Here is a 15,868-nt window from a genome sequence, read left to right on the forward strand (position 1 = left end):
CAAAATTTTCCCTAGATGCAAACCACCACTACCACCACAAATCCAGTTGTTAAGGGATGATCCCCTTCCCAGTAAAAGCTGATATTTAACATCATTAATGGTTTGTGTTTTTTTGTTGTTGTTGTTTTGTTTTTGTTTTGAGACAGAGTCTTGCTCTGTCGCCCAGGCTGGTGTGCAATGGCGTGATCTTGGCTCACTGTAACCTCCACCTCTCAGGTTCAAGTAGTTCTCCTGCTTCAGCCTCCCGAGTAGCTGGGACTACAGGCGCACAACCACGCCCATCTACTTTTTTGTATTTTTAGTAGAGACAGGGTTTCACCTTGTTGGCCAGGCTGGTCTTGAACTCCTGACCTTAGATGATCTGCCCGCCTCGGCCTCCCAAAGTGCTGGGATTACAGGCGTGAGCCACTGCGCCCAGTCAATTATTAATGTTCTTAAACATCAATATGATATCTTAGTCTTGCTGCCTTCCAAGAAAGTGATGCTATGATCAAGCGTGGTGGCGGGCGCCTGTAATCCCAGCTACTCCAGAGGCTGAGTCACAAGAGTCGCTTGAACCTGGGAGGCGGAGGTTGCAGTGAGCCAAGATCCCGCCACCGCACTCCAGCCTGGGCGACAGAGCGAGACTCCGTCTCAAAAAAAAAAAAAAAAAAAAAAAAAAAAAAAAAAAAAATTGTACTGTGATAACAACTAAATTTGTCATGAATACCTACAGGATTTGGAGATTCCTGCCTTTAGAAAGTGTTTAAGTTGGCACCCAAATCGCGATACCTGCCCTGGGAGGGAAAGGAAGAGAAAAGCAGAGAACAAGTACCTGATTGTTTCTCACTACTTCCCCGTTGCGCAGACGACAGGGAGAGAGAGAGACAGTCAGAGCCTCTCCTCAGGTGGAAGGAAGGGGGATAACGAGGGAGAAACGTCCGGAACGCCACCGGCTCTCAGTCGAGTAGCTGGAGAAGGGCGGTCGCTGACCGGGTGGAAACAACGCCGTCGCCATGGAAACTGTGGCGGCCCCAGCTGGAGGGCCTGGGTGAAGGTTGCCAGGAGAGGCAGTTGCTGAGCTGCGAGGGATTAGGATTACCTGTCACAACAATAATTCATTACTCAAATAAATCGGGCGTATTTTCTGTTTTCTGTTTTTTTTAACCTAACTGCCTTTCCTTGGAAGGGGACCAGGAAATCAGGATCTTCAAATTATGGAAAACTGCAAGACTGGAAATTTAGATCTGTTGGAAAACAGATTCATGGAAACACTCTCAGCAAGAGAATTAAGTCTTCAAGTGTCCCCTAGTGACAATAAATATTGTAACTAATCAGCAATATAATTTATCTTGCTTCTAGATTTGCTATTTGTTAACACAGCACTTCTAGGAATTATTTGGCAAAACCAAACAAGTTAAGGTGTGTGCATTTAGTGAGTACCCTGGGAGAAAGATGTGCAATTTTGCTGTTTGAAGCTGCACAATGCATACTACATCTAACGATAATAGCCTACAAGAATACTATGTGCCAAAATTAAATTAGGGACGTGAATAAATTCTACTGGTGTGTTAACAGCATATTCATTCAACAAATATTTCAGCACCTTCTATGTGTCAGTTGCTACGTAATTTTTTTTGTTTGTTTTAATGAGAGTACAGCCTACACTATTGTGTCTGGCACACAGGAGGTGCTCTAAAATGTCATTTAAGTGAGTGAATGAACAAGTAAAACTTCCTGGTAGTTTGTAAAAGCAAATTATCTTTCTGTAGAAAATAAAATACTTGTATAAATAATGTGACTTTTTTTTTTCTTTTTCGAGACAGAATTTTGCTCTTGTTGCCTAGGCTGGAGTGCTTACCACAACCTCCACCTCCCAGATTCAAGCCCTCCCGAGTAGTTGGGATTACAGGCATGCACCACCAAACCCAGCTAATTTTTTTTTTTTTTTTTTTTTTTTTTAGTAGAGACAGGGTTTCTCCATGTTGGTCAGGCTGGTCTTGAACTCCTAACCTCAGGTGATCCACCCACCTCGGCCTCCCAAAGTGTTGGGATTACAGGCGTGAGCCACTGCACCATGCCACCTTTTCTTTTTTAAACTTTAGTCCTATGACAGATTAGACAGGTTTTTTTAATGTCAATTTGTTAGGGTTATTTTTTAGAGACAGGGTCTCTCGCTCTGTTGCCCAGGCTGGAATGCTGCTGGAGTGCAGCGGCACCATCATGGTGAAAGGAGTCAGCTAGTTTTTGCCTTAGGTAGATAGCAAGGGAAGGGTCCTCACAGAACCCCCAGCCCATAGGTCAGTGCCTCATCCCCACTTAACATAAAAAGCAGCCTGGGAAAAAATTCAAGCTGCAGGCACCGATAAAAGAACTAGCACAGGGTGTTGTGACTGGAGATATGCCCACAGCTCCACAGATAGAAAAACCTCTGGCCCATTTGGACAAAAACGTGCACAGACTTCCTCCTCACTCACATAAAGGAACAAAGAAATGCCTTTATCCATTGTATACTCAGTGGGCTCCTAGGAAAGAAAAAAAAAGTTTATTTTCCTTTTGTGGGCATGGGCACAGTAGGCTCCAGTAGGTTCCGGTGGGCACTCTACTTTCCTTTATTTGGATTGTAAATCTGGCTTCCGGGAATCATCACGTCAGCTCCTGATTGGTCCCGGGCCAAGGTTCAGGGCCAAGCTTTCACTTCAGCTCCTGATAGGTCCTGGGCCAAGCCAAGCAGCATCTATGAATCATCATTTCAGCTCCTGATTAGTACCAGGCCAAGGCTCCAGGGTAGGGGGGTTGAGGGACAAAGCACATTCCTTCCCCTTCCCAGTCCATAAAACCCCTGGACCTCAGCCTCATAGGGAGCACCCCATTCAGGTCCCCCTCTCTGCTGGCAGACAGCTTTCTTTTTTCGCTTATTAAACGTTCGCTCTAAACTCAACTTTGGGTCTGAGCTCCTTAATCATCTTGGAGGTAGGACAAATAACTCCAGGTGTTATCTCAGACAATGAGAAACTGTTACATCTTGGTGCATTGCTGAGACTACAGCAATAGCTCACTGCATCCTTAAACTCCTGGGCCCAAGGGATCCTCCCACCTCAGCCTGAGTAGCTGGGACTACAGGCACACAGCACGACATCGGCTAATTTTAAAAAATATTTTGTCGGGACAGTGTCTTACTATGTTACACGGGCTCATCTCAAACTCCTGGGCTCAAGCAATCCTCCTGCTTCAGCTTCCTAAAAGTGTTGGAATTATAGGCGTGAGCCACCATATCTGGCCTGAATGTCAATTTGGTTAGGCTAAACTAGGACTAAAGAGAAGGCAGCAATCTTGTGTACGATATACCCACCTTCTCCCAGTCATTAATCAAACACTAATCTAGGACTGCTGTGAGGAGATTGCAGCTCAATTCAAGTCCCTGGTCAATTGACATTGGTCTAAGGAGATTATCCTGGGTGAGCCTGACTCAATCAGTAGGAATCCTTTTAAAAAGATTTAGGCCTGGAAAAGTGGATCAACCCTGTAATCCCAGCACCTTAGGAAGCCGAGCCAGGCAGACTGCTTGAGGGAGTTTGAGATCAGCCTGGGCAACATGGTGTAACTCTGTCTCTATTTTTAAAAATTAAAAAATTTAAAAAATAATAATAAAGAGATGGGCATGCCCTGAGTCAAACTCCAAACAGCAGCTGGGTCTACAACTGCTCTGCCCTACAGACCTTGGACTTGCTTAACCAGCCCCCTCCATTGCATAAGCCAATTCTTAGTAAAAAAAAAAAATATATATATATATATATACACACACACACACACACACACACACACACACATATAGATGATATATATTATCTCTTACTGGTTCTGCTTCCCACTTTGAACCCTGACTGACACAATGTACATCCTTTTTTTTCACTTAAAAAAAATTTTTATTTTAGAGACAAAGTCTCACCATGTTGGCCAGGTTGGTCTTGAACTCCTGGCCTCAAGCAATCCTCCTGCCTTGGCCTCTAGATGTGCTAGAATTACAGGTGTGAGTCACCACGCCTGGTCGATGTACATCCTTTTTAATAGCCATGTTTCCAAAAGTGTGTTCTTTTACAAGAACAGAGTCCTCTTGAGCTTATACAAATAAATATATTGCCATAAAACAACAATACTCATGAATAGTTTCCTAATTCTGGAGATACCAGGTAGACATAAAGATACATATTTCAATTTTACTCACAAAATATACCAAAAAGTTACCAAATTGCTATAAAACTACAGATAATGCAGAGAAAAAAAGTTTTCTTAACTCTGAAAGAAAATAATAATAAAAAGTCAGCAAAGTTTCAAGCAAAAAAGTCATTAAAATCATTTCAGTCCTAATCAGTTCCACCCCATGTAATTAAGTTTTGTTCTACTTGATAAATTAGCAATTTTAAGTCTAGTTTTACCATTGGAGTTTCTAAAGTTCTTTTTTTTTTTTTTTTTTTTTTATTTATTTATTTATTATTATTATACTTTAAGTTATAGGGTACATGTGCATAACGTGCAGGTTTGTTACATATGTATACTTGTGCCTTGTTGCTGTGCTGCACCCATCAACTCGTCATTTACATCAGGTATAACTCCCAATGCAATCCCTCCCCCCTCCCCCCTCCCCCTTCCCCCCTTCCCCCTCCCCATGATAGGCCCCGGTGTGTGATGTTCCCCTTCCTGAGTCCGAGTGATCTCATTGTTCAGTTCCCACCTATGAGTGAGAACATGCGGTGTTTGGTTTTCTGTTCTTGTGATAGTTTGCTAAGAATGATGGTTTCCAGCTGCATCCATGTCCCTACAAAGGACACAAACTCATCCTTTTTGATGGCTGCATAGTATTCCATGGTGTATATGTGCCACATTTTCTTAATCCAATCTGTCACTGATGGACATCTGGGTTGATTCCAAGTCTTTGCTATTGTGAATAGTGCCACAATAAACATACGTGTGCATGTGTCTTTATAGCAGCATAATTTATAATCCTTTGGGTATATACCCAGTAATGGGATGGCTGGGTCATATGGTACATCTAGTTCTAGATCCTTGAGGAATCGCCATACTGTTTTCCATAATGGTTGAATTAGTTTACAATCCCACCAACAGTGTAAAAGTGTTCCTATTTCTCCACATCCTCTCCAGCACCTGTTGTTTCCTGACTTTTTAATGATCGCCATTCTAACTGGTGTGAGATGGTATCTCATTGTGGTTTTGATTTGCATTTCTCTGATGGCCAGTGATGATGAGCATTTTTTCATGTGTCTGTTGGCTGTATGAATGTCTTCTTTTGAGAAATGTCTGTTCATATCCTTTGCCCACTTTTTGATGGGGTTGTTTGTTTTTTTCTTGTAAATTTGTTTGAGTTCTTTGTAGGTTCTGGATATTAGCCCTTTGTCAGATGAGTAGATTGCAAAAATTTTCTCCCATTCTGTAGGTTGCCTGTTCACTCTGATGGTAGTTTCTTTTGCTGTGCAGAAGCTCTTTAGTTTAATGAGATCCCATTTGTCAATTTTGGCTTTTGCTGCCGTTGCTTTTGGTGTTTTAGACATGAAGTCTTTGCCCATGCCTATGTCCTGAATGGTACTACCTAGGTTTTCCTCTAGGATTTTTATGGTATTAGGTCTAACATTTAAGTCTCTAATCCATCTTGAATTAATTTTCGTATAAGGAGTAAGGAAAGGATCCAGTTTCAGCTTTCTACTTACGGCTAGCCAATTTTCCCAGCACCATTTATTAAATAGGGAATCCTTTCCCCATTTCTTGTTTCTCTCAGGTTTGTCAAAGATCAGATGGCTGTAGATGTGTGGTATTATTTCTGAGGACTCTGTTCTGTTCCATTGGTCTATATCTCTGTTTTGGTACCAGTACCATGCTGTTTTGGTTACTGTAGCTTTGTAGTATAGTTTGAAGTCAGGTAGCGTGATGCCTCCAGCTTTGTTCTTTTGACTTAGGATTGTCTTGGAGATGCGGGCTCTTTTTTGGTTCCATATGAACTTTAAAGCAGTTTTTTCCAATTCCGTGAAGAAACTCGGTAGCTTGATGGGGATGGCATTGAATCTATAAATAACCTTGGGCAGTATGGCCATTTTCACGATATTGATTCTTCCTATCCATGAGCATGGTATGTTCTTCCATTTGTTTGTGTCCTCTTTGATTTCACTGATCAGTGGTTTGTAGTTCTCCTTGAAGAGGTCCTTTACATCCCTTGTAAGTTGGATTCCTAGGTATTTTATTCTCTTTGAAGCAATTGTGAATGGAAGTTCATTCCTGATTTGGCTCTCTGTTTGTCTGTTACTGGTGTATAAGAATGCTTGTGATTTTTGCACATTAATTTTGTATCCTGAGACTTTGCTGAAATTGCTTATCAGCTTAAGGAGATTTTGGGCTGAGACAATGGGGTTTTCTAAATATACAATCATGTCATCTGCAAAGAGGGACAATTTGACTTCTTCTTTTCCTAACTGAATACCCTTGATTTCTTTCTCTTGCCTAATTGCCCTAGCCAGAACTTCCAACACTATGTTGAATAGGAGTGGTGAGAGAGGGCATCCCTGTCTTGTGCCAGTTTTCAAAGGGAATTTTTCCAGTTTTTGCCCATTCAGTATGATATTGGCTGTGGGTTTGTCATAGATAGCTCTTATTATTTTGAGGTACGTTCCATCAATACCGAATTTATTGAGCGTTTTTAGCATGAAGGGCTGTTGAATTTTGTCAAAAGCCTTTTCTGCATCTATTGAGATAATCATGTGGTTCTTGTCTTTGGTTCTGTTTATATGCTGGATTATGTTTATTGATTTGCGAATGTTGAACCAGCCTTGCATCCCAGGGATGAAGCCCACTTGATCATGGTGGATAAGCTTTTTGATGTGTTGCTGAACCCGGTTTGCCAGTATTTTATTGAGGATTTTTGCATCGATGTTCATCAGGGATATTGGTCTAAAATTCTCTTTTTTTGTTGTGTCTCTGCCAGGCTTTGGTATCAGAATGATGTTGGCCTCATAAAATGAGTTAGGGAGGATTCCCTCTTTTTCTATTGATTGGAATAGTTTCAGAAGGAATGGTACCAACTCCTCCTTGTACCTCTGGTAGAATTCAGCTGTGAATCCATCTGGTCCTGGACTTTTTTTGGTTGGTAGGCTATTAATTATTGCCTCAATTTCAGAGCCTACTATTGGTCTATTCAGGGATTCAACTTCTTCCTGGTTTAGTCTTGGAAGAGTGTAAGTGTCCAGGAAATTATCCATTTCTTCTAGATTTTCCAGTTTATTTGCGTAGAGATGTTTATAGTATTCTCTGATGGTAGTTTGTATTTCTGTGGGGTCGGTGGTGATATCCCCTTTATCATTTTTAATTGCGTCGATTTGATTCTTCTCTCTTTTCTTCTTTATTAGTCTGGCTAGTGGTCTGTCAATTTTGTTGATCTTTTCAAAAAACCAGGAGTTTCTAAAGTTCTTACTCAGTCCAATTGAATAATCAACAGAGGACTGTATTCCAGAGTATGTATCAGAGACTTTTTGTCCTTTTCATAAACCTCTTTGAAGACACAATGCTTTAGGATTATATTTGCTTGCAAAAATCATTTAGTAACATTAGAATAAAGCAATTTACTATGAACAACAAGATTTAGAATGGCTATGGTGAAAGACCTGGTAAGAGTTTACAACAATGATGTGATTGACAAGGAAATTTGTGTTTTTTCTGTAGTCTATAACAAGTTTATGTAGTAGCCATAATTATGACTGATAACATAAACAAAGACACATCAGATTTTTAGGAATCTCATATACTTTTAAAACACATATTAATAACATGTTCATATAAATGTAATGCAAAGGTTTCCTGTATAATTTACGTATCAAATAAATGTCTCTCTTAGGCTTCCAGGGGCCATTCTGGGATAACCTAAGGTTAGTTTGAGGCCGAAAATACTTAATTTAGAATTTGAAATTTGACTTTGGGAAGCCTGTCAAGTATGTCAAAGGATAAAAACACTCAATTAAAATAGAAAAGGCCAGGCTCAATGGCTCAAACTTGCAATCCCAGCACTTTGGAAGGCCGAGGTGGAAAGATCACTTGAGCCCTGGAGTTTGAGACCAGACTGGGCAACATAGGGGGACTCTGTCTCTATAGAATATTTTCAAAAACTTAGCCAAGCATTGGTGGTGTGCACTTGTGGGCCCAGCTACTTGGAAGACTGAGGTGGGAGGATTGCTTGAGCCTAGGAGGTCGAGGCTGTGTGAGCCATGACTGTACCATTGCACTCCAGCCTGGGTGACAGAGTGAGACACTGTCTCAAAAAAAAATTTTTTTTTAAATGAAAACAAACTAGGAAAGTTTTAAGACATTTGATCAAAAGAAGATCACAGGTTACTGTAAAGTAACAGTTATTCATTTAGCCAAAGAGAGAATTTAAAAGATTTTACAAAGCAGTGCTCATTTCAGCAGCACAAAATACTAAAGCTGAAATGATACAGAAAAGATTACCATGGCGCCTGCATAAGGATGACACACAAATTTGTGAAGCATTCCATAGTTTTTAAAAAAAATATTTTATAAAGCAAAATCCTTCATTTTTTGATAGAAGACTCAGTTTTCCAAATAATGAAAGATCTAACAAAGAGAGCAGGGCCAGATGCAGTGGCCTGTGCCCATAATCCCAGGTACTCAGGAGGCCGAGGTGGGAGGATCACTTGAGCTCAGGAGTTCAAGGCTGCAGTGAGCTATTATGGCAGCACCTGTGAATAGCCAATGCACTCCAGCCTGGGCAACAAAGTGAGACTATGTCTATAAAAAATGTTTTTAATTAAAAAATTTAATCAGGCCAGGTGCAGTGGGTCACACCTGTAATCCCAGCACCTCAGGAGGCTGAAGTAGGCAAATCACTTGAAGTCAGGAGTGCGAGACCAGCCTGGCCAACACAACCTGGTGAAACCCAGTCTCTACCAAAAAATACAAAAATTAGCCGGGCATAGTGGTGTGCACCTGTAGTCCCAGCTACTTGGGAGGCTGATGTGTGAGAATCGCTTGAACCCAAAAGATGGAGGTTACAGTGAGCCAAGATCATACCACTGCACTCCAGCCTGGGCAACAGAGTAAGACCCCCCAAAAAATTTTTTAATTGTTTAAAGACAGCATGAGGTACACAATCTGTTTCTCTCTCTCTCTGTCTCTCTCTCTCTCCCCTTTCTTTTGCAGTTTACTCAAAAAGTAAACAAAATCTTTTACTATATTTTATTTTATTTTTTGAGACAGGGTCTGGCTCTTTCACCCAGGCTGGAGTGCAATGGCGCAATCTCAGCTCACTGCAACTTCAGCCTCCCAGGCTCAAATCATCCTCCCACCTCAGCCTCCAGAGTAGCTAGGACTACAGGCATAAACCAGCATGGCCAGTTAATTTTTGTACTTTTGGTAGAGACAGGGTTCTGCCACGTTGCCCAGGCTGGTCTCTAACTTCTGGGCTTAAGCAATCCTTCTGCCTTGGCCTCCCAAAGTGCTAGGATTACAGGTGTGAGCCACCATGCCTGGCTTACTATCTTTTATTAATACTACCAGAAAATCATGTTCAAATGAGAGAACCAAATTTTACTTTTGTATCAATATATTACTAATACTAAAGCAAATCTCAATAAAACCATATGGCCAGGCATGGTGGTTTACGCCTATAATCCCAACACTCTGGGAGGCCAAGGTGGAAAGATCTCAAGGCCAGGAGTGCAAGACCAGCCTAGGCAACACAGCTAGCGAGACCCCATCTCTACAAAAAAAAATTTTTTTAATTAGCCAGGCATGGTGGCACATACCTGTAGTCCTAACCACTTGGGAGACTGAGGCAAGAGGATTGCCTGAGCCCAGAAATTTGAGATTACAAACGAACTATGACTATACCACCACACTACAGCCTGGGTCACAGATGAAGACCCTGCCTCTAAAAAACAAAACAAAACAAAACAATGAATAAATAAATATTAATAATAAAACCTTATAAACAAATAGATCCAATCTCAGTCAGCTTTGACCACATAAGAAATCCATAAACCTTTTATAACCTCTTACAGTTTTTAAATTTTTTTCTCCAACTTTTTATATCCATTTATTTTTGTGTACATTTTTCCATACATTTTTATTTTTTGAGATAGAGTCTCACTCTGCCACCCAGGCTGGAGTGCAGTAGCACCATCTTGGCTCACTGCAACTCCTACCTCCCGGGTTCAAGCGATATTCCTGCCTCAGCTTCCCAAGTAGCTGGGACTACAGGCACGCACTACGACGCTCGGCTAATTTTTTTTTTTTTTGTATTTTTAATAGAGATGGGGTTTCCCCATGTTAGCCAGGCTAGTCTCGAAGTCCTGACCTCAGGTGATCCACCCACCCTGGCCTCCCAAAGTGCCATACATTTATTCTAAAACAATCTTTAAATAACCTTTACTTAGCCAAAAGTTTTTCATTTTTTTTGTTATTGTTTCAGTGGCTAGAAACACTTTTTTTTTTTTTTTTTTTTTTTTTTTTGCGGGGGGATGGAGTCTTGCTCTGTAGCCCAGGCTGCAGTGCAGTGGCGCCATCTCGGCTCACTACAAGCTCCACCTCCTGGGTTCACACCATTCTCCTGCCTCAGCCTCCCGAGCAGCTGGGACTACAGGCGCCCACCACCACGTCTGGCTAATTTCTTTTGTATTTTTAGTAGAGATGGGGTTTCACCGTGTTAGCCAGGATGGCCTCGATCCCCTGACCTCGTGATCCACCCGCCTCAGTCTCCCAAAGTGCTGGGATTACAGGCGTGAGACACCACGCCCAGCCAAAACAAAACTTTTTTAACAAAAGCACATATACTCATGACTTAACTTTTCCTCACTAAAAATATATGTTGCTTTTATTGTACTCTGTATACAAAAGTATTGATTGATTGATTGATTGAGATGGAGTCTCGCTCTGTCGCCCAGGCTGGAGTGCAGTGGCGTGATCTCAGCTCACTGCAACCTCCAACTCCCGGGTTCACACCATTCTCCTGCCTCAGCCTCCCTAGTAGCTGGGACTACAGGTGCCTGCCACCACACCTGGCTAATTTTTTGTATTTTTAGTAGAGATGGGGTTTCACCATGTTAGCCAGGATGGTCTCGATCTCCTGACCTCGTGATCCGCCTGCCTTGGCCTCCCAAAGTGCTGGGATTACAGGCATGAGCCACCACACCTGGCCACAAAATTATTTCTTACTTTTAGTAGTTTTAATTACATATATTAATTTGAACTTTAACTCTTAGTAACCCTAATTTCTAGTGAAAACCCAGGAAGTCAGTAATTTTGAATTGTTTTATATCAGTATTTACAGACAAGAGCCACTTAATAATTTCTAAAAAGATATGTTTTCTCAATATGTTATTTATTAATGGATCCAAATACATTTAGCTTTCTATATCATATGAAACAAGACATCAAAAAAATGAAAACAGAACTTCAGAATAAGTGGGAAAAATGAAAAAAAAGATGTCGAAGTATATAAACTTAAACTTACGTTTAATAATTAATGTTTCAGTGTTTTCACTTACTTAGAAATAACTCAGACATTTTACTTTTTTTTTTTTTTTAAGAGACGGGGTCTTGGGCTGGGCACAGTGGTTCACCCCTGTAATCCCAGCACTTTGGGAGGCTGAGGTGGGCATGTCACAAGGTCAAGAGATCGAGACCATCCTGGCTAACACGGTGAAACCCTGTCTCTACTAAAAAATACAAAAAAATTAGCTGGGCGTGGTGGCAGGTGCCTGTAATCCCAGCTACTCAGGAGGCTGAGGCAGGAGAATGGTGTGAACCCGGGAGGCGGAGCTTGCAGTGAGACGAGATCATGCCACTGCACTCCAGCCTGTGCGACAGAGCAAGACTCCGTCTCAAAAAAAAAAAAAAAGAGATGGGGGTCTCACTATGTTGTCCAGGGCTCAAATGATCCTCCCATTTCAGCCTCCCAAAGTGTTGGGATTAAAGGCATGAGCCATTGTGCTCAGCCAATACAATTTATAATTATCTATTACTTCATTTAATACAGCATGACTTTAAGATTTTAAATTACTGAAAAAGTTTTTGAAACCATGACAAGTTTATTTGTAGATGCTTATCACATTCACACTTATCTAATGTACTTGTTCTTAACTATATTTCACTTGCTTATGGAAAGCAAAACTAGTCATTTATTTAATTAATTAATTAATTTATTTATTTTCATTAAGCCCCTTCCATTCTAGAAAGTTATTTATTTTGAAAAAACAAAGCCACCAGGTATAGTGTCTCACTGCTAATTTCAGCCCTTTGGGAGGCTGACGCAGATGGATCGCTTGAGCCCAGGAATTTGAGACCAGCTTGGGCAACATAGTGGGATCCCCCATCTCTACAACAAATACAAAACAATTAGTTCAATGCAGTGGCGTGTACCTAAAGTTGGAGACAAAGGAGTTCAAGGCTGCAGTGAACTATCATGTTGCCACTGCACTCCAGCCTGGGTGGCAGAGTGAGACTCTGTCTTAAAAAAAATAAAAAGTGGCTGGGTGCGGTGGCTCAGGCCTGTAATCCCAGCACTTTGGGAGGCAAAGGCAGGTGGATGACCTGAGGTGGGGAGTTTGAGGCCAGCCTGACCAACATGGAGAAACCCTGTTTCTACTAAAAATACATTAGCTGGGTGTGGTGGTGCATACCTGTAATCCCCGCTATTCGGGAGGCTGAGGCAGAAGAATCGCTTGAACCTGGGAGGCAGAGGTTTTCAGTGAGTCAAGATCATGCCATTACACTCCAGCCTGGGCAACAAGAGTGAAACTCCATCTCAAAAAATAAATAAATAAAATAAAGAGCAAAGAAAACACAAAACTAACCTAACCCTGCATCAGCCAGTCTCATCTTAACCAAGGTCTTTCAGATATTGGACGCAGGTACTTTTCCCAATATCCCTTGCCCTTCTCCAACCCCAGTCATCCTGTTCCTGAGTATCCATGTGGCATCCAGGACAGCTATGAAGGGCAGAGCCCATCTATGTCCTGGATTTACATACCAGGTATAGAGGCCAGTACAGAGGATAAAGCTGTGAAGATGATGGTGGAGGTTCCAACCCCTCCCAACATGACAAGGATGCAGAGTTGCGCCAAGGAGGACAGGGCAATACTGCACTCAGCTTTACACGCAGCTGGTGGTCCAGGTGATACAGACACACGTTTCCAGGCTTCACCATGGCCACCTGTCTACATCTCAGAATCCAGAGGCCTAAAGCCAAAGACAAAAGCTCATATCAAAATGTGCGCAAGGTTTCAGGGGAGCCCAGCAGCCAGTCCTCATAGTTTTAACTTATACACAAATCAAGCCAAATATTAAAAATATCATGGAAGCAATAGTTTTATGACTTTAAAATATCTAGCAAAGAAAGCATAAATCTGTCTGACCAATTGATGCAGGCAAAATGTCTAAATTAAATTCTGAAGATATATATATATTTTTTTTCCAAGACAGGGTCTCACTCTGTCTTCGAGGCTGGAGGGCAGTGGCACAATCTCGGCTCACTGCAACCTCTGCCTCTCGGGTTCAAAAGATTGTCCTGCCTCAGCCTCCTGAGTAGCTGGGATTACAGGTGCCTGCCACTGCGCCTGGCTAATTTTTGTATTTTTAGTAGAGACAGGGTTTCACCATGTTTAGTAGAGATGGTGAAACCCCATCTAACTTTTGCATTTTTAGTAGAGACGGCATATCACCATATTTAGTAGAGATAGTGAAACTCCATCTCTACTAAAAATACAAAACTTAGCCAGGCATGGCAGTGCACACCTGTAATCTCAACTACTTGGGAGGCTGAGGCATGAGAATCACTTGAACCCAGGAGGTGGAGGCTGCAGTGAGCCAAGATCACACCACTGCACTCCAGCCTGGGTGGCAGAGTGAGGCTCCATCTCAAAAATAAAGAAAAATTTAAAAAATTTATATGGCGGCCAATGACAATTACAGTATCAAACACCTTTTTTTCCTGCAATTAAAACCAAATGTTTTTAGCTTTTCCCCTTTCAAGAAAATGAAAATTAAAGCTTTTGTATAATTGCAAGCAAAACAACTCTAATGGCCCTCTTAGAAGAAATCCAGAACTTCATACTATGGCTTAGAATGCACTACACAATCTGGTGGATGCATATCTTTCTTATCTGCTACTCTCCCCTGGTCTCACCGTACTCATCACACTGGACCTTTCTGGTCTACAGGTAAAGCAATTCATTTGTTCTTCAAGGCCTTTTTCCTTTTTTTCTTTTTTTTTTTCTTGTTGCCCAGGCTGGAGTGCAATGGCGCGATCTCAACTCACTACAACCTCCGCCTCCCAGGTTCAAGCGATTCTCCTGCCTCAGCCTCCCTAGTAGCTGGGATTACAGGCGTGTGCCACTACGGCCAGCTAATTTTTTGTACTTTTAGTAGAGACGGGGGGGTTCACTATGTTGGCCAGGCTGGTCTCGAACTCCTGACCTTAGGCAACCCACCCGCCTCAGCCTCCCAAAGTGCTAGGATTACAGACATGAGCCACTGCGCCCGGCTTCTTCAAGACCTTTGAAAGAAATAGCAATGAAGTGCACGATTCCTTAGGCCAGGGGAGGCGGTTTTCACTTGTTATCCCAGAGTTTTGGGAGGGTAAGGCGGGGGGCTTGCTTGAGGCCAGGAGTTCGAGACCAGCCCAGGCAACATGGTGAAGCTCTTCTCTACTAAAATACAAAAATTAGCTGGGCATGGTGGTGTGTGCCTTGGGAGGCCCAGTTACTTGGGAGGCTGAGGCACAAGAATCGCTTGAACTCTGGAAGCCGAAGTTGCAGTGAGCCAAGATTGCACAGCTGCACTCCAGCTTGGGCGAAAAAGCAAGACCCTACCTAAAAAATAAAAAAATAAACAGATAAACAACTATTTCTTAATATAAGTATGCCCCATTATTATTCCTTATCTGAAATTCGAATTTAACTGAGATTCTGTAATTTTATTTGTTAAATGTAGTCACTCTAAATAGAGTTTTCCCATCTCTTTACTAACTAAAAATAAACACTGGGTGGCTCTTGCCTATTTGTACTTGGGAGGGTGAGGAGGGAGGATCACAGGAGCCCTAGAGTTCGAGGGGGCAGTGAGCTACAAGGCCACTGCATTCCAGCTTGGGCGTCAAAGTGACAACCCGTCTCTAATAAAAAATAACAAACAGGCTTCCGCAGTTTGTCAGTACTATTTGTTTCTGCCAATTAATAGTTGGGTGACCCTGAACAGGTAATATCTCGGGACTCCGCATTTGTAAAGCGATGGATACAGACCCACCTCATAAGAACTATGAGGCTTAAATAAGATAGTGTGTGTAGCGTTTCTCTTATAGCCTGCGCTCACTAAATGGAGTTATTGTATATCGTTCGTTATTAACTACCACAAAGGCTCTGCTCAGTGCGTAGGCGCTGGCTCAGCCTGGGGTGAACCCACCACGCCACCGAAACGAGCGATCAGGGTCGGCAAAGCTGTGGAGATGAAATAGGCAACACCTTCCACACTGCGAGTAAAGCTCGCAATCCAGGTGGAGGCTTCCACGTCCTAGCGCAGTCCAGCCTGGTGCGCAGGAAGGAGAGTTCGCCAGCCAAGATTCCAACACTGACGCCCACCTCATCTAGCAAAGCGGAACACGTGACACCGCCCCATCCACTTCCGGCTTGGAGGGCATGCCCTACCGTCACTAGCATGCACTTTCGACAAAACCGTGGAATCTAGTATTTTCCTCTGATACCTTTATATTTTCTTCACTTCCCTATAATTCTGACCTATCTTGTAGATAAAAATTAATCTTCAGACAATTAGAAACATGAGTGCCCACGCGCCTGGCGAAAGTGCGAGGCGGAAGCACTTCATT

General features: G+C 42.2%; 1 protein-coding gene and 1 non-coding gene across 2 annotated transcripts in view; one reads left to right on the forward strand and one right to left on the reverse strand.

Annotated features, from left to right (window-relative positions):
- Positions 1 to 15,630, reverse strand: part of DNAH12 (dynein axonemal heavy chain 12) — a 251,232-nt gene extending 235,602 nt beyond the window's left edge. The window contains exons 1-3 of the mRNA XM_015130629.3: positions 15,507 to 15,630; positions 13,022 to 13,230; positions 815 to 1,081 (exon numbers count right to left, since the gene is read on the reverse strand). The gene's annotated coding sequence lies outside the window, so the exon portion shown is untranslated. The remainder of the gene's footprint in view (positions 1 to 814; positions 1,082 to 13,021; positions 13,231 to 15,506) is intronic.
- LOC114676504 (U6 spliceosomal RNA) lies at positions 8,427 to 8,534 on the forward strand. The gene has a single exon (XR_003727575.2). It is a non-coding gene; the product is annotated as a U6 spliceosomal RNA (small nuclear RNA).
- Positions 15,631 to 15,868: the final 238 nt, after the last annotated feature.

Source organism: Macaca mulatta, chromosome 2, assembly GCF_049350105.2.
Source record: "Macaca mulatta isolate MMU2019108-1 chromosome 2, T2T-MMU8v2.0, whole genome shotgun sequence".
NCBI lineage: Eukaryota > Metazoa > Chordata > Mammalia > Primates > Cercopithecidae > Macaca > Macaca mulatta.